Raw genomic sequence first — 20,242 nt, forward strand, 5'->3', positions numbered from 1 at the left:
TATCAGATTATCAAATTATAAAACTAGCCAAAATATCTCCTTGTATGAAGATCATCCCAATATAACAACAATTTACCACAATAGTTCGTTTACTAAATAATGCTTTACAAAATTACAATATAAGTGCAATTACTAAAATTAACGAACTGAATCTCATGTTTTTACATTAAAGATGCATCGAATATTTTTATTAATAATTCACTACAGAAACTTTAAGTCTTTTAACATAACTAGTTTTCAAACTATCAAATCTTGTTTCGTAATTTAATTTATATTTCACAGAATAAACGTGTATTTATAAATATTCGTTAATTATAAATATAATTATAATTACCTAATTATAAATACTCCTATTCGTATCCTATCCTATAAATACGTATCTCCATTCGAACCATTTTTTATTTAAAAATTTTTTTGATAATTTTTAAATAAACACAATGGCTGCTTATTATGTAAAATATTAAAAGCATATACAGGAAAAAAATAATTACAGCGTTCGTCTACTTATAACAAATTCATAAATTTATTATATGGTGTTACGTGACAAACTATAAATAAAATGAACGCAAGAATTCTGCGCTCTTTGGATAACAAATTAGTTCATTTCCTAAGTCGCCCACTACAATGTGCAGCCTAAAGCAGCCACACTATAATGAAAGGGACAAAATAAATGGGCATTTATCAATTTCTTCTTGACATGAGACATGATAAACTTCGTAACTGATACAATACCGGACATACTTTCCTACAGACGCAAGTAATTTGAGTACCCCAGATTAAGCCCTCATGTATATGTAATCCCAAATTTCTAATTACTGTTACTCTTGTCTAAGAGTTTATAATGAAACTGTATGGAAGAAAGAAATTATAGTCAAAGCCCAATAATTTACTATAACCTAAAATCATGTAAAATATTGATAGATATGTATGTATCAATATTCAGAACTAAATAATAAAAAGTGAGCCGTTTAAATATTTTAAGTTATTTTAAATGGACGTTTGAAATAAATCAAAAAAAGAGTAGTAATTTCTAGTCCATTGCACTTCTCTCATCATCAAGGACTCTAATTAAAGCTGTCTGGGTATTAAGAAGTTTCATATATAATGACTGAAAAATAGACAGCATATGTTTTTTACAAACATAATTATTAATATGTTTACACATTAATTTATCAAAATCTTTTCCTGTAAAACATAAATATTTATACATCTATAATTGTTATCTGTTTCTGGCATAAGTATTTTCTCAATTGGAAACATTATAGCTGACTTACATAGAGACGTAGCGACGGATATTCACTTTTTTCTATTGACGAATTAAAGATATATAATATAACAGGAACTGTTACAAGATACAAAAGTCTAAATATTCTTGTAGAAGTTCAATCAACTTCAACAGCATTTGAAGTCATACGATTGATCACTTTAACTATGTAATAATAATCTATAACATCAAAATAGACTATTATCTGCTCGGGGTAGCTAAATTGACAATCGATTACACGGAATTACTTTCCACAAATTTTGTGAGCTATTAATATTGAAAAGATTAATCAGTAATTTACTTTTGTCATTTCTCAACATCTGTTTACACTTATTTCTGAATTTTCAATATTTATTCCAATTCTCAGCAACCCTCAGAATAGATTTTTTGATTGGGATGCATACCTTGATTGTACGCAATCACTGTATGCATCATATGACTAATATCATTAATCCGAGGTACTGCTTTTCTTTTCATTTTATTCCTTTTAAATGGAATATGCATACTGATAATTCTGTAACACATTTAACAAATATACAACTTTACCATCAAGATAAGGGGGTTCTATAAATATTATCCTTCTTAATCTTAAATGGTTACAGTATCTTCTATAAGTAAATATAATTTAAATTTTTGAAATCACGTATTTGTAAAACGTTAAATTTCTTCTAAATATTGATGCTTATGTTGTACTTAGAACACATTCATAAACCTTAGAACTGGCGCCTTTTCTTAGATTCGTCCAGTTTAGTGTAAAAGTGGTTCTACTACACAACGGTAACAAGCATCCTTCGATACCAATTGCGTATTGTATTAATTTGAAAAAAAAACATTGGATGTGATCAAAGACGTTCTTGACAAATAAATGATAAAAAATATAGCTGGAACATATGTGGTAATTTGAAAGTTATAGCTATTTTGTTAGGCATGCAGTTAGGCTATACTAAGTACGTGTTTTCTTTGCGAATGGGTCAGAAGAGCTAGGGATAAACATTATGTTACCAAAGAGTGGAGGAAACTAGACAACTTAACTCCAAATCGAAAAAATATTATTCATGAATTCTTAGCTGAACCCAAAAAATATGTTTACCACTTCTCAATATCTACCTAGGAATAACGAAAATGTTTATTAAAAGCAATAAAGAAGGATAGTTCCGGATTTTTTAATATCAGGCAGAAATTTTCGAATGTAAGCCAGAAATATTTGATGGTCCTCAAATAAGAGAGTTGGTCAAAGATGATGTATTTAACTCAATGTTAAATAATGTATAAAATGCAGCTTGGGCTTCATTTACAGAAGTTTGCAAAAATTTTCTCGTCAAACAAAAGTCCGACAATTACTACGATATTTTTTATCAAATTCTTACTTCACTTTCATAAAGTAAGAAGAAATATGTGTTAATATGTTGCAATAATATGTCTTAATGTGAGTAAGAGCTATGGATTGTAGTATGTTTTAGGAAATACATATCCTCCACTCACACCTGGATTTTTTCCCGGACAATCTCGGACACGTAAGTGACGAAAACGGTGAACATTTCCACCAAGACATTACGGTGATGGAAACCCGCTCTAAAACGAAATGGAATACTAACATCCTAGCCGATTACTTTTGGAGATTAATTCGGGATGGGCCTATGGCAATTTATAAAAGAAAAGCATCGGTGAAATCATTGTAACTTAGGTATGGTCATTCGAAATTATAAATTTAAAAAATTTTAACTATATTTTCCCTTAATTTTTTTTGAAGAGTAATTTATTTAAAACTAAGGGTGATAGAAAAACCTATTTTCAGAACAGTAATTTACGCAAAAAAGTCATTCAATAAATGGTATCACAATAGAGAAATTAAATTTTTTTCTATCCGTGTATACATTTTCTCATAAAATTAATAAAACCAAAATTTAAAAACATATAATTCGTTAACATTAATAATTTGAAAATATGTTGTTTTTTTCAGTACGATGAACTAAGAAGGTGTCTTGGAGAGTGTTCTTGGGTAGATAAACCGCAATGGTTTAAAAAGATGTTACTCACAATGATGATACGATCATTTGCACCGTTTCACATAAAACCGTTTGGACTTTATATAGTTAATTTAGAAAACTTTATTAACGTAAGTTAAAAAAGTAAGATTTAATTTCATTAGATTATAAAATATAATCTAAGTTTTAAAATATATTCCAATGCATTTTAAGTTATATAATGTGATCAAAATTTAGGATTTTAATTAAATTTCTAGATGTTGAAATTCAATACCCTACTGGTGTTATACAAATACATTAACGAACTTTTGTTATTTAGGTAGAATATTTATAAAGGATAGACAAGTATTGCAGCCATTAACAGAGGAGCACAAACCAGAAGAGCTTTCATGAGTAATCGAATCATAGAATTAAATATAATTGAAGAATTAAATGTATTTGTGTGTGGGTTGCAGCACTTTATGGCACTAAAACATAGCTATTAGAAGAATAGAACGGATTATACTAAAGGCCTTAAATGAGATGTAGTAAGATTTTGAAAATAATGTGGATAGAAAAAATTTTAAAGTGAGGTCTAAGATCTGAAGAGAAAAATTTATGGTAAAATGCTATAACAGTCGAACCAAGTTGAAAAGCCATTCACGAAAGTATACGGGTTTATTTAATTTTGTGATAGAGGGATGTGTAGATAGTAAATAACGTACAGAAATACAAAGATAGTAAGGGAAAATATAAATTTTTACGTTCCCGACTGGTGCTATAGCAGAGCTGTAGCTTTAGAAGGGAAAGTATTGTAAAAGGTCCATTTTGGGTATATGACGTATTCACCGTATTTTTACATTCTGACACCTAAGGGACCTATGGATTACCCCTGATAACTTAGTAAATTACATGTTCCGGAGAAGACAGCAATGGGCAGAGGTTTCGTCACTGGCCTCCCGCATCTTGACTACGAATGCTAGAGAAGCAGAACTAAAGCGGGTGGAACAAGACTGCAAGACTTACGACTGCAAGACAACCATCAAGTCTGTCAGGTACTGGGAGAAGGAAATTTGTAGATGTAAATTAATTTGTAAATACTTACTTCATCCGAGTGCATTTTATAATTTTGTATATCAATTCTCGTGACATATCTTCTTGTATCTTGAAATTTGTTGTATGTTTGTTCGATCTACTACTGTTTGTATTGTGTATAAAAATGTACTGTCGCTCTTTGGTGAAATGAAGCTCACTATATAGCATGTATCATGTCTATGAAGTAATGTTTAAACTGGAAACAAGGACCCCTATACTTTGTTATGAAATGTATATATTGTGCCGTACCTTGTTGGGCAATTTCTATCACGTTACTTGTGTTGCTGTTATGTATATAGGGTAATATATACATCTATGCGTACTTCAATTTGTTGTAGTTTAAAGGATCCTATCTATTTCGTTACTGATGTTTTGTATAATTACTCTTTTTTTCGTATGCTTATTGGAATTTTTTTTTGTATATATTATACATAAGTGATTCGATATTGCATCCTGACGAGATGAATCCCACCGTCAGAAATGCTTCATGGGTAGGCGCAGACGTATGTGTCAGGGACGAGGGTCCCTAAACTTTATACTTTGTAATGAAGATGTTATGTACTGCATTGTATTGTATCTTGTTTATTGATTTTTTATCAAGTATTATTATGTTTCTATTATTATATATGTTGGCGAGTAGTGGGGATTTACTGTCTGGGCTGGTCTAGGTACCTAGCATTGTTTATTAATTTTGCTGTTGTTTTATTATTATTATTATTATTTGTAGCATCATTACATTGTACTTTTATATTGTTTTATTATGCTACGTATGTTGGTGTACAACATTTACGGTGCAAACTCATTACTATGTGTTGTGTAATATGACCTACTAATAGAGCTGTGCTATTGAAAATTTGTATAATAAATTTAATGTATTTATTAATTATATTTCATCTGTTTTATAATGTTAAGTGACTTGGTTGTGTGTATACTGATTGTGTTGGTAAATAAATTTTGCTACACGAATAAGTGAGGTGCTATACCTCATCTCACTGAAGGGCAATGACATATATCTTCGACTGACTGGAGCTAATAAAACTATACTGTGTGGATATCAAAATCCACTAATGTGAATTTGAAAAAAAAACTTTTGGGAGGAACTGGCGAAAAAGGTTCTGTCGTCAGAGGGTCGAATCGTGGACACGTGCAAGGTCAGAGAGGCAGCCTCTTTGCTGAGGGTGCGGCTGAATCAGGACGTTCTGATGACGCATTGAGGACCTTCGAGGGAATACGCGAGGTCCATACCCGGAACAAGACTAGACGATAGGGGAGGGAAGGATAAACCTGTTGGGGAGAATCATCATGGTAACCGGGAGGAATGTCGTGATGTCTCAATGATCCAAGAGGGAATCCGTCGGGAGATCAACCTCAACCTGCACTAAGGGTAAACAAACAATTTATTTTATTTATTTGAAAATATTATAAACTACATAAATATATCACCTTATTCATCCAAAAAAAATTATATGACTTTTTAAACAAGATGGTGTAAACCTAATTTTTGCTCCTCATCAGCACCAAAGATATTTTTAGATGACCTATTATTTTTACTTAGTCATATCTTGATTTTGCGTTACATACGTGTAATACAAATAAACAAACAACCACTCACTACCTCTGATTAAAACACAAAAAGAATACCCATTAACTTCTGGATTTTTACATATTCAGTCGACATTGTAAGGAACTCTTGGTTTAATATTTCAATAAATGTCTAAATTAGAACATAATTTGTTTTAAGTAATTAAAAGCTAAACATGTTGTAACATAAATTAAATTATTATTGTTTGTTTGCAGGTATTAAAGCTGTCTTATTCCTATCTCAATTTGATGCGCACATTAAAATAAGCTGCTTATATATATATATATATATATATATATATAAAAAAAATGGTTGAAATTATTATTAGCATGTGACATGATTATAAGGGTCATACGGAAAGCGAATTATGTAAATAAAGCACAACTTTAAATAACTGCTCAAAATCTTTGTTTTATTATAGTCTTTTTACCATAAAATCTTTATTACATCTAACTAGTTATTGAATGAATATCCATTTATTATTCATCCACCAACAATGGAACGAAGCGGCTGCTTACGTAAGATCTTCATCGTTTTAAAATACAATGTGATTTATTTATTTAAACAAAAATGTTATATCGCCCCCGGCCAAGTTAAAATGGAAGAAAAATTCTTATATGAAACAGTTTGTTCAAAATGGAGTCAAGTTATTACGTTTTGTTAGTCTTAAGTTAAGACTAACTAACTAACTTGCCTTTTCCATAATTAATTGAGCGTACAACTACATCCGTAAGAAATCAAGTGATCTACCATCACTTGATTCACGTAGATCATTGTAAAAAAAAGAAAAACATAAAAGCGAACAAAAATGGTTCAACATTGAAAGTTCAAAACGGCTCAAACATTTCGTATATTCTTCAATTTTGTATATAATCTTTATTTTTTAATGAAGAATTGGAGTAAATAATAAGTGAAAAATGTCTATCTCTGTAGCTGAATTGTAGCGTCTCGTTCTTTTATTTGGGATCCGGAGTTTCAATACAGGTCAAGCATAGCTTTTTTTTATACAAATTTAACAAGAAATCATGTATAGATAACAAGTACCTCGACTTTAAATATTTTAATTTTATTACTCTATTACTCTGTTCTTATGTTATGAGGAAATTTTTCTTCGATTTACAATTGAAAAAAAAATTAAAATGGTGTTATCTCTAGTTTCTCATGTCATACGACCGGTTAAATTTAGCCCACACGACGGTTTTATTTTGAATAAAATACAACTAATTGAAACTTTTGTTCGATTTTATTACAGTCTTAATCCTTTACATCCATTCCTTGGATCTTTAAATAAATAAATGGATCTTTAAATCCATTTATTTACATATATATATATATATATATATATATATATATATATATATATATATATATATATTTATATATAAGATTAAATCAACTTTTTTTTCCATCAATTAGTTCAAATAGATCTATTTGTAGAATAAAAATTTTACCGATCGAATTTATTTCAATTTTATGTAACAACTCTTTGTTGCCACATTTGTAACACTTTCCTACTGTTCGTGTTTTTTGTGTTTTTATTAGAAACTATAATCTCTTGTAAATTAATACTTTTATTTTTTTTTTTTAAAGTGACGGGAATTAAAAAAAAATGTTTCATGTTCTGTACTTTCATTTACATAAGAACATTTACTATTAAATCAAGCTGTAGTATTTTATTATTTCATCTACATTATCAAGTTTTTGTACGCTACCTACTATTATAAAGCACTACTATCTAGCGACGCCTTTCGTAAAGTCACCTAAACAAAATGACACATTCTAATTCCGCGGTTCATCAAATGGGGGAAATATCGTTGTCTAAGATAAATAGAAGTATTTTTTGAAAGTATAATTTATTACAAATTTATCCGAACTGAAAAATATTTTTTTTGCGCTTTTTTTTCTCGTTTTATTTTCACTTTTTGGTTAGGTACTGTAAACTTAGTTCGTTGACTTCGTCATTCAACCAATTCTACGGACTCTTACTGTCGATGTGCTATCAAATTTCGTGATTATTGTATTTTAATAATTATAAATTCGTATTATTTTTATTTTACTGACTGATTCTTTCAGTATTAAATGTTTGAAGGATATAATAAAATAAATAGACTGTAGCGAATCGTTAAGCTTTGAATTTTAACATTTCAACAGATTTTAAAAATAAATTATCGAATAAAAATTGTAAAAAAATTCTTTTAAACTTTTATTTACTAATTTATTTATTGTAAAAATATATTTATGCATCAAAGAGCAAAACACTTTTGGGAAGGGGTGCACCCTAATATCGATGGTATAACAACAGGAGGCCACACAACTTCCCGTTCAAAAGAAAGCAAATGATCTTCATTAAAAAGATTTCGGTTAATTATTTGAAAAATTATTTTAGGGTTCCGTACTTTATTAACACTTACTATCTTATAATAACTTAGATTTCTAAAAAGGCACAAATATAAACTACTATAACAAGTATAAAATTACAACTATCGAAATATTAGACTACGTTAATTTCGTTTATTTTATTTCAGACCCACCGAGACAATATAAAAGAAAATAAATAATTAGACAGTTTCAAAAATCTACGTAATCGAATTCTTACTTCTGAGCGTTTATGTAGGAATAATGAAATATCGGAAAAGAACTATTGAAGAAAACAAAACAGAATATGAAACATATTTTTACTTTCACATCACTGAATAAAAGAGTTTGTGACTGCTTTGTTTTGTTAGGCTGACCTGATAGCAGAAAATTTTAATATATCCTTCGTCACCTTTCCAATAAATATTGCAAAAAGATTTTTCAGAATAATGTATTTCACTTATATTTAGCCGATTCTATTAAAATTTTAATTAAAGCAAATGTCAATTAACGTTTAAGTGAAATCAGGATTGCTAATTTAAAAATCTAACGGTAACATTCATGACTTGTAACTGGCATCTTGCCAGTTACAAGTCAGTAGTCAGACTGAAATCACTAGTGGACTGACTTGTGGAATGATATTTGGTATTACATAAGCTGGAATGAACTAAAGAGGCAGGCCAAAACGAAACACGTTTTTAGAAAATTTAAATAATAAAAATAAAAGCCTATAAATTCCTTTTGTCGTTTGAGTTTTTATATTTAGCGTTACATGAAACATAAAAGTTTGATAAATCGATATTTTGGGTATGCTTTATTCGTGATCGTTAATAATTTATTTCTTACGCATGCGATGGTTTTATCAGTCACGCAAGCGATACTCTTTTACTTACAATAGTTTTTTTCATGGATCACTTTTAGAAACGTATTGAATTTTTAAGAATTGTCAACTATTCTTCTTTTATGAACTGGAACGGTAACAAGAAAGTAAAAAAAAGTATTATTTTGGAAAACCTATAAAACTGTATATGTATTTGTATATAAAACCCTTTACGAGAGCCTTCAGTTTCATTTGAAATATCTAACTTCTTTCTGTTAGCAAGTGTTAACAATAACAGAATAGCTCGTATTCTGTTATTACAGAGTACGATTACGATATTACAGAATTATACATCTGCAATTTTATACTAAATAGCAAAATTTATAAGCATTTCTTCATTTCTATTTTCTGTTATGTTTTCTACAATTATCGCTGCAATATTATCACCTGTAGCCCAATTTCGAAGACGTTAAGTCTGGACGATTAAGGTAATAACTAGTTTTTCCCAATTCTACATTAAATAGATTACGGATTACTATAAATACTCGTACGCTACGGCTCAACTTTTTCCCTATTACACTGGAAGTTTTTTCTATACATAATGCTTTTTAAATTTAACTTTTTTTTCAGTGTTCATTGAATGTCTTAAATAATTATTACATTCCAATTTGCACTCATAAATTTTTGTATAATACATTTTTTGAAAAAATAATTTTTTCTTACCAAAGAGTTCCTGTTACCTAGGTATCGGTTTATCCAACAAGGATATATATAAAAAAAACTAAATAAATTAGAAAATTACCCAAATTAATAGAAAATATTCTAATGTGATTCATTAGGTCAACAACCAAACAAACAATAAAAACAGAAACAAAACGAGAAAACCTCGACGTTTTGTCCAAGATATGTGACCCATTTATCCCAATTATCATTTGTGGTTTGTTTTGAAAAAGTCTTGATAAATCTTGGACGAAACTTCGAGTATCTTGCTTTTGTTTTAATTTTCTAACTTATTAATTTTTTTTATTTTTGTCTAACTAAAGATTAGAGTTTAATTATTATTTTATATATATATATATATATATATACATTAATAGTTTGACCGACACAGATTCCTTCTATACTGTTGATACACTGATCAGCCACATGGGCTTTATTACCGACAAGCCCATGGAAGCTCGAGATTCTACTGCACAGAAATTGTAAAGTTAGTAAACATATAACAGTATCTGCTTTAATATTTCTTTTTTTTGTTTTTAAGATTTATTTTAAATAAAGAAAATATTAACACTATTATTATGCTGAAAAATAATAGAATAACAACACTTTTATGCTTCCTTGGATATAAAAATGAAAAGTATACATCCAAAGTTATAATCTGTACACTAATATCTACAATAATGTCTTACGGAATTATAATGAAAATTAATACAATATGGAATGTCGATTTAATGAAACGATTCATTGCGATGAAGGATTTAAATCTTAACATAACATATTTAGTGATTTGTTTAGAAGTTGTACTCGCACCGCGTCATATTTGGTCTTTGATAAAAATAATTGAAAAAGATTTTTACAACGATGTAATAACTGATAACAGAATAAACTTGTCAAATGAAAAATTAAATATAATAAGAAGTAATAAACAATCACAACAAGTTTTATTAAACAATTTGTTTTATTTAATTGCTTCGATTCAAAGTACATTAATATTCGCACCTTTTTTTATTATTTTGTATATAAGTTTATCAGAAAATGGTGGAAATAGTATAAACATACATGAATTGCCTTTACCGCTTGAATTTTGGATTCCGAAAACACATAATTCATTAATAATATTTATTACGATATATATTTTGTTGTCGATAAATATGATGTTAGTAGGAAGTTATGCTTTTATTGTACTCGGTGGGTTTACTGGTGCAGTACGAACAATTATACTCGAAATAAAACTGTTTTGTGTTTCGTTAAAAGAAATAGATGAGAACGTTGTAATTAATAATTGTGACCGTAAATATGACGTGACTCAAAAAGAAGGATCATTTTATTTTGATTCAAACTATTTTAAAAGTAACATAGATTTGAAGAGATTAAAACTGTATATAAAGTACTTGATATCTGAACACGATTTAATTTGCAGGTAAGTGAAATACTCTACTATATCCATTCATTGATTTGAGGGACACATTTTAGGGATTTAGTGGTGTCAATAACAAAAAATTAAAAGATGATGCATATTAAATCTTTGTGTGTCACTGAAATAGTATAAGTTCATTCATAATTTATATTACCGTGAATGCATTTAAGCAAGACTGATTAGAAAAAACAAAATAGATAAAAGTTTAAAGTATTTTAATAAGGAATGGACTGCTGTAATAATAAAAATTAAACGAATCATTAAAACTGTTTCAATGGTTTTAAAAAAAATCCATTTAGTGCATAATTTAGTTACTCATATCAAACCCCAAACACTTCTGTATATCATCTGTTAAAAGCGGTGGTCGATAGAGATAAGAAGACAATGACCACCGACTAATATTTTTTAGATTAATAATTTCATATTTTATGATGTGTTAATATTATAAATAATGTTAATATTAAAAGTAAAAATAAAATCTCCTCGCCAAAAACCAAGAAGAAAGTATAGACCTTTAAAAAATAATAGAAATTTACTATACTTCCTGGAAAATAACATTATTAGATAATCTGATATACTCTTAATATAATCTTCCCTGTTGGCCACGCCTTCAGTTGCTTAAAGTTTGCAATAAGTTTTCATGAGAAACATTAAATTTTTGTTAAAATTGTATATAAATATAAAAAAGCATGTTTGTTTATTTGTTTGTTCCGTATGCATTCCTATAACATTTATCCGATTTCGATGACACTTTCGTGAGTCATTGTGTGCACGTCCGTGAAGTTTTCTGAATTAGTTTGGACCCGTTAGGTGATGCTGGGGTCGGAGTATTTAAAAAAAAAATGTATTTATCGTTGAATTTTTCTCATATTCGAAACATTAGCTACGTGAAATGAAAAAGTTTTCCAAACCTATACCCGCTAAGTGGCGCCAGTTTCCTTCAATAGATATAACAGGCAATGTCCGTGTGTGTTTGTTCGCTATAGACTAAAAAATATCTGGACCGATATTCGGGCGGTGAAAAGGGGTAAAGGAAAAAGTAAAAGGTAACATTTTGTGAAGTTTAGTGTTCACATTTTTAATATTACATGAAACTTTCAGTTGTCTTCATTTAATATATATATAAATAAATACATAAATCAAGCTATAGCAAAGCATTTCTGGGTCTGCTAGTTAGCACGTAATTTAAAGGTTGATGTTTTAGTGGGCATAATGGTAAATTTGGTTATTTATTTTTAAAGTTGATCAAGTCTTGGGGGTAAACTATAAATTAGAAATATTATGCAAAAAATTTTAAGCACAAGACGATGTTAAAAAATGAAAAGAAAAGGACCAGAGTCATCTCTTAAAATGCAATAATTATCCCTTGCATACGTTTGAGATTTAGAATTTTCATACATAATTTTAGTTTGTCGTTGACCTCCTAAACTAATTTTGGGAAAATGGGGAAACACGTGTTTATTTTTTTAAAATAAAAATTCAAATACGAACTTTCACGTCTGTAACGTCTTCTGTTCCTGAGATATAAATCTTTCATTAAAAATTTACTTCCTTTTTCACTCGTTATAGAAGGAATTTTTAAAAATTCTTCTTGTATGACCGCCTATATCATACAAGTGATTTTTAGTCCTGTTTCCCAATTGTTAATGTCTGGAATTTTTTTCTAAGAAAGGGAAATTTTGTTCTGTGACACGAAGTTGGTAGCGCCACTCAACCGGTATTGACACGGCAGTGTGTGTTGATTCTCCTTGAGCTGTGTAAACGTTTGTGCCGTTTCGGGTGGTGTTGCGAAGAGAATGTTTTTTACCATATTTGAATATAACAGACTTAATCAGGAATATTTCCAATGCGACTCTTAAAAAGGTTTCTGCTAATATGCTTAAAAGAGTCCGTGCGCGTATAACCGCAAGGGGTGGGCATTTTGAGCATATTCATTAAGATTTATGTTACTAATATCTTTTTATTTAATCTCTTTTGTAAGTAAAAAATACATTTTTTTTATTCCACTCAAATTTCCTTTCTTAAATTACATTTGAAATTGGTTAACAGGACTAAAAAATCACTCTGTAAAACCTTTATGGTATATAGGTGAATTATTGAAATAATTCGGGCTCAATTGGTGGACGGGAAATAGTGTATACTTTTTTCCATTTGAAAAAAAAATTTATCCTGTAATTTCTGAGAAAATTATTTGTTAATTATTGCCACTAAAAAAAAGTAACTTCGATAAAATTAATAAATGCGAAGTCAATTAAAAACAATAGTTAAAAAATAAAAATTTTATTAAAAAAAAAATGAGCAACCAATATTAGGTTTAAATTTACATTTGAAAAATTGTTAATTGTAAGGTAAACCAAATATTCACCTGTATGTATTGGTGTGTGTGTGTGTGTGTGTGTGTGTTCGGGCGCGCGCCCGCTTGTTTTTAGATTTAAGATTGTCACATTTTCATTTTCTCTGAAGAAAATACGTTTTCATAGCTTTTTGTTTTCTTTTAGGAATACCATAAATATTAATAAATTTGTTCAATTGAGCGTAACAACAGCTAACCAGTGTGTTTGCTTTCAAGTATGTGTCTTCTTATATTTAAGCATTGAGGTAATAAATTTAAAATAATATATCATTATTTAAGATCGATTCTACAGTGAAGCAATAGTTGAATGGTATGAATATTTAATAGGAAATTTTTGCTAGTTGCGAAATACTAAGCATGGACAATAGTTCTCATAAAGGGAGCTTCAACGCTATTCTCAGGTATATTGAAGAAGATAAATATTTTTTAAGTATTCATTTACATTAGTCATCAAAAACTCGTTGGTTTTTAACTTACAGCTGCAGTAACAAGACATAGATACCCACCCAGTTCTATTCAAGGAACTGAATCGAACGGATACATAGCTTAAAATTCATAAAGTTATGAATACAAATATAAGACATAATTTTAGGTACTTCATTAAGTGTGTTTGTTTGCCAGGTTTGCCGTAAGTACGATGCTAAATAACTACTTTTTTCATTATTCATTAATACCTAATGTCTAGAGAACCTTACAATCAATTGCATTCTTCAAATTCGCTTGTTATAGTGTGGGAGGGGAGATTCTATCTAAGGGTCTAAATGAATATTCTATCATACCAATGGTTTTACAAACAGCCAAACCTGCCACTAAAATCGACCTAATTACTGAAACTTTCATCTTAAAATTTTCATTACGATTAGTAAACTAATATTACCATTGTTAAGAAGTTAAAAATTTATTTCTAAAACAGATAGAAAAGAATGAAAAAGTCGAACAGTTATTAACAATTAACAAAATTTTATTAACACAATAACCGTAAAATATTCATATAATTGAACACTTTCATAAAATGGCTTTAATAAATTTAAAATCTGAAAGACTGTTAGAAATCTTTCTTCCCTTCAACAACGAAGTTTAACGTTTATGTATCATTTCACTAAGCAGTATCCAAACCGTGAATTCCTATTTTCTAATTGACACTTTTGAAACGTAAAACTTTATATATAATAAACTAATTTTGTTACCCGTTTTCAAATAATCAAAGGCTAACGCAAATTTCCATGGATTTTTTTTTTTTAATGATAGACATGTCCATTATTTTAGTCAAATATTTTAATTCACTCTACGTGTCCTGTAGTAAAATTATTTTCCTAAAAAATCAAATTTTAAATATCAGCTCTTTCGGTAGATTTTATTTCATCATTGAAACAAATACTATCATATAATAGGTGACTGTATTTGGTAAATGTAGCTACGGAAATCTTATAGATATATTTATTATACTATACGAAGAACTTTTTTTGTTTGTGTTAGTGGATTATTTCTCCCCTTTAACCTTATTAGTCTCCGATATCCGTAGTGAGGTTGAAATTGAATTTCTTTCATTTGGTGAAGAGAAATTTTGTTTTTCCTTTGATGGTTTTGCTAGAAAAATCTATTGTGTTTTACTTTTCTGTTTTACAATAACACTTAATGTATTGTTTTACTGCAATTAATGTACTTTTTTTCAGTTAAATACTAATTTAATGAAAGCTGGATGCCTTTTCATAGTTATATTTGTGTGTCTTTTGTTTTATTTTTATTGCATTAGTGGACAAAAACTGACTGATGAGGTAAATTGCAATATGTTTTATTTACTTTTGTATGTATGTTAAAAACTGTTTTTAACTATAAACATTAAATAAACATTTTAATCCGATCGTGTCGGATTAAAATGTTAAGTACCTACTGGTTATCCCAATGCGTATAAGAATGGGACTAGTTCAGCATTACTCTAGATCTATCAATAGAACCGTAGTTAAAACTTGTTTAGAATGAGATGTAGTGTACGGTTTTAATATATCTTTTGACATTTATTTTTTTAATTTATTTTAAATTAATAACCTAAAAGTTGTAAAATTTTAGTTTAATAATTATAAAAAATACAAGAATGAGAGTGTCATACGTTTAATATGCAATAAATAAATAAATTAACTGGTAAATAAATAACTCAGAAGCGTTAAAAAAAATATGTCGTTTTGCACATTAGTTTTATTTACAAATTCATCCACATGGAAATATTATTTCAGTTAAATATTTATTTTTTGGAATATTTTATTTAAGATTAAATAAATATGCTTTTTAGCAAGGTCGCCAATTCATAAAACCTCAAATAAGTTACAATTATTAATTTCATAAATATCGTGATATAAGAATCATATTTATTGGCGGCAAACAATGAACTGAAAGACAATTTTCTACCTTGAAAAGAAATATTGTTTTTTTTTAAAGTTAGTGGTTATTTAACAATCACACCATGTTTTTTTAATATTTTTATTTCTGCTACATTAAAAGAAAAAAATGTGTTTTTTTAATTTTTAAAACAAAACTTATTTAACATAAATTATTTTTTAATAAAATTTCTTGTGTGTAACTTTATATTTATTCATACAAAAAATATGAAAATATCTTATTGATATTCAATATATATATATTGATATCATATTCATACCATATGAAAGAATTTTTAATTTCTTAGAAAAAAAAATACTCAAGCATTTTCTTATTGATACTCAGACTCCTTTTTTGGAGGTAAAAGTTGAATTTTATTCTGTAGTTATGGTTTTCATTAAAAACGCTTAGCTTAGAATCTGAAACTAACTATTAAATTATTTGAATAAACCTACACACTGCCGTAATTTGATAGTGGTAATACAAAATAACATAAACTTTAAATTAGTAAACGAAACATAATATCCATTAGTTATTAATTAATTTACAAATATTCTAAATATAAAATACTTAGTCTAAATAAATACAAATATTATATACAAAAACTAGTTCCCCGTCAAAGCTTGGCCGGCGCTACAGTGTTTCGTAGCGGTCAGTCTTTTTATTTTATGTTTTATAGTTAAGTAACCGGTGGCAGAAGCAGCCAGTCATATATAAAATAACGGCGGCAGTGGATTTTTTTTTCTGTTAAGCCTCCGCAACCACTGCCAGGATTACATTAAAGGATGAATGATGTTGATATGTATGAGTGTAGATGTTGTGTAGTCTTATACGGTCTGAGATCAACTCTTTCTGAGATTTGTGGTTAATTGAAACACAACCACCAAAGAACACCGATATCCACTGTCTAATATTCAAATCCGTATAAAAGTAACTGCCTTTATTAGGATTTGAAAGTTAGAACTCTCGACTTCGAAATCAGATAATTTGTAAAGACGCGTTCACCAATAGACTAACCCAGTGAGTGTGGTGGCCGTGGGAGGAAAACCGAACATGGTTTTTAATTTTTCTGAAGTGTTAGTCTTTATTTGTCTGAAGAGTATTCGCAAGCCCAAATCTACTGAATATCTTGTTCAGTATAGTCGGAATTTGAAAAATTTACCATCATTGTTCGAAATATTTTTTTTACTCTTTTTCACCCCTTTCAAGGTCGAATTTCAAAAATCTAGAGACTGCTTTATTCACAAGAATATTACTATCACCAAAAATAAATTTTTTAAAAATAATAAATTTCATTTTACTCCATTTTACCACTTCACACTAGGAATTTCAAAAAATTCTTCCTTCTTGCGCAGTTACACCGTAAGAAACCATGTGTACAAATACAAAATCTTCAGTAGATTTTGGTTGGCGTTGATTATGAATCAGGATTTTGTCACTATATGTTGTCTTCAATTTCATTAATCCATCTATTGAAAATATCTCTACTGAATAATATCTTGGGAGCGGCTCACTCTAAGAAGGAGAATGAGAATTTAGCGGCTCGACACCTAGTGGCCCGAATGACAAGTGCAGCACCGTAACGGATTTTTTATTATTTACAACTTTTAATAAATAATTTTTCATATTTAGATAACATTTCCGAATAATCGTGATCTGTTAGATCGAGAACGTAACTGATGCGTGCAGAAGTTAGCCTTCACTAACTATCTCACTAACAAATACCCCGTTTGAATTTTGAAAATCAGACTATTGTATACAGAGATATTAAAAGAGCACACCATTGCACCTCTCTAAACACCCTCAGGGGCACCCCGTTTGTTACCAGAGTTGATGGTGGTGATTGGTATAGCTTCCTACGACGTGCTCGCATACCTCATTACTCTAGCCTAAAACGAACTCCCAATGAAAAGCACATTATTCCTAAACATTAATAGTTAAATTTATCTTATACGATTTTATCTAACCTATATTTAATTCCATTATTTTTTAATAAAATTCATTCCATTGATTCGAAATATTCAGTTCAAACCCAGTTCACACAGTGATACATCACAGTTAACTGTTCATCAATTCAATTTATTAAAGTTTGTGCTTCAACCCGCTTCTTCACTATTACAACTACGTATATATTTTTTCAATATTTTTCAAAATGAAATATATTCAAAAACCTTCTCAGCTATGGCAAGAGAGTTGCGCAAAGAGGAAATAATGAGAAATATAACTCATCAGTCTAGATAGCTTTGGAAGAATTCATCCAATACTCATATCTATTAAATACTAAGAGATAGAAAGCGACTCAACATTACAACATACTCTAAAATTATATTTATCGTTTTGCTAGGAATGATTTAAAAAATTATAGTAAAGTTTTATCTTAAAATATACCAGTGACTGTGCAATAATTATTTGCATATCAACAAGCCCACAAGCATATCTGCAGAAGAAAAAATATAACACTGTAATATAAATTTACTCATAAAATTAATAAAACCAAAATTTAAAACATATATTATTCATTAACATTTATAATTTGAAAATATGTTGTTTTTTCAGTACGATGAACTAAGAAGGAGTCTTGGAGAATGTTCTTGGGTAGATAAACCGCAATGGTTTAAAAAGATGTTACTCACAATGATGATACGATCATTTGCACCGCTTCACATAAAACCGTTTGGACTTTATATAGTTAATTTAGAAAACTTTATTAACGTAAGTTAAAAGAGGAAGATTTAATTTCATTATATTATAAAATATATTCGGTTTTGAAATATATTCAAATCAATTTCAAGTTTAAAAATGTGATCAATGTTTTAGGATTTTAAGTTAAACTTCTACGTGGTGAAAAACTATACCCTACATGTTATATCAATGCATTAAAGTAACTTTGTTATTTAGATAGAATAAGTGGTAGAATTAATTTTTTCCCTGTATTATAACGTTACAGTAACTTTACAATCTGGTCAGAATTAAAATTAAACAATAAGTAAATAAGCAAAATTTGTAATAAACATTAAGAAGTTACTGACCCAGTGGTTTGTAACTTAAAAGAAATGAAAAGAAACTTAAATAACGAAAAGAAATGAAATTTAAGAGGACTTCGTAAAACTGGTTTATAAAGCCACTTAATTGAATCGATCATAAAATCAAAAATATCTTTCCTCATTAATGTTGAAAAATCGCTGATAGTGTTATACAATAAATTAACTGCCATATAATTTGGATGCCGATCCAAATGATTTTGATATCGTTGACTGATTAGAGAAATTTCTTGCCTAATGTTTCGTGATTTAAAATCAATATATGTGAGGTTACTTCTTATATACTAAGGTATATTTAGTATTTTTGCAGTGTTTTTGTCAGATAAGATTCAAATATGTCAATATTGGAAGTGCTTGCTGTAGCCCAAATCAAATCCATAAGTCCAAATTGGTTTCAGAATGGATTTATAAAACAATAATTAATTTTCTATCGAGAGCCGAAATCTGTGTCCTACTAGCGAGTACAGGTTTTTAAAATTTAGGTCTAATTGCATTCGCTTAGATAAGATTTGTTTTACCCAAGTAAGGCGCCGGTCAACATGAAAAGCTGATTTAGTTTCTTTAGAACTTGTAATTGGAATGTTAAAGAAAGAAACAGTTGAGAAATTTTCTCTTTGAAGGGTGAATGTGACGCGCATCAACTTTGTTTCATTTATCTTTATTTTCCAACTTGTAAGCCAGGATTCGAGAAGAGTTATATAATCTTGAATATCATGAGATGCTGTAGCTGGACTTTCGTGGACAGCAAGAATTGCAGTATCGTCAGCAAATGTTACAACGGTTTTATATGCCGTAATAAGCAAGTCGGCCGTAAACAGAAGGTTTAAGATAGATCCGAGAACGCTTCCTTGAGGTGCATCTGATTTTATTAGGTACAATCCGTTAAAACGTCATTATGTTTAACTTGAAAATATACACATTCTAGGTGAGATTTTAGCACAACATTGATATTCTGTTTCCTTGCTCCACAGTGGAATGTTTCTCCCTAAACTCAAATTGGTATTTTGGAATTTGATTATTTACGAACTTTTTGTAAAAGTTTTGGTATAAGAAATTTATGTGAAATTTTCTATCGACCAGCATATGATCAATTTGAATAATATTAAAAATTACAGTGACTAAATCAATCGCTTTTCGATGTAATACTTGAAAAAACCTGACGGGTGATTAAATCATATCACTGCGCCTTTGTTGGACTTACTTCGTTGTTAATCGCTGAAGAAAATCCCTTGTAAAGAATTTAATTGGTAAGGACATT

Source organism: Lycorma delicatula, chromosome 10, assembly GCF_047948215.1.
Source record: "Lycorma delicatula isolate Av1 chromosome 10, ASM4794821v1, whole genome shotgun sequence".
NCBI classification, from domain to species: domain Eukaryota; kingdom Metazoa; phylum Arthropoda; class Insecta; order Hemiptera; family Fulgoridae; genus Lycorma; species Lycorma delicatula.